Here is a 746-nt window from a genome sequence, read left to right on the forward strand (position 1 = left end):
AGAACCTGTCTGACAAAGTGAAGCATGCTTAAATCAACACATTATGCCGCGATCTAAAGAAATTCAAGAACAGATGAGAATCAAAACAGTTGACATGTATCAGTCTGGAAAGGGTTATGAAGCCATTTCTAAGGCTTTGGGACTCCAGCGAACCATGGTCAGAGCCATTATCCACAAATTGAGAAAACTTGGAACAATGGTGAACCTTCCCAGGAGTTGCCGGCCAACCAAAATTACTCCAAGAGCACAACGACGACTCATCCAAGAGGTCATAAAAGAACCCAGAACAACATCTAAAGAACTGCAGGCCTCACTTGCCTCAATTAAGGTCAGTGTTCATGATTCAACAATAAGAAAGAGACTGGGCAAAAACGGCATCCATGGGCAAAAGCCACTGCTGACCAAAAAGAACACAAAGGCTCGTCTCACATTTGCCAAAAAATATCTTGATTATCCCCAAGACTTTTGGGCAATTATTCTGTGGACTGATGCGACAAAAGTTGAACTTTTTTGGAAGATGTGCATCCCATTACATCTGGCGTAAAACCAACACAGCATTTCATAGAAAGAACATCATACCAACAGTCAAACATGGTGGTGGTAGTGTGATGGTCTTGGACAACTTGCCATAATTGACGGAACCATGAATTCTGCACTCTATCAGAAAATCCTGAAGGAGAATGTCCGGCCATCAGTTTGTGACCTCAAGCTCAAGCGCACTTGGGTTATGTAGCAGGACAATGATC

The sequence above is a fragment of the Sinocyclocheilus anshuiensis genome, unplaced genomic scaffold (assembly GCF_001515605.1).
Source record: "Sinocyclocheilus anshuiensis isolate Anshui unplaced genomic scaffold, SAMN03320099.WGS_v1.1 scaffold566, whole genome shotgun sequence".
Taxonomy (NCBI): Eukaryota; Metazoa; Chordata; class Actinopteri; order Cypriniformes; family Cyprinidae; genus Sinocyclocheilus; species Sinocyclocheilus anshuiensis.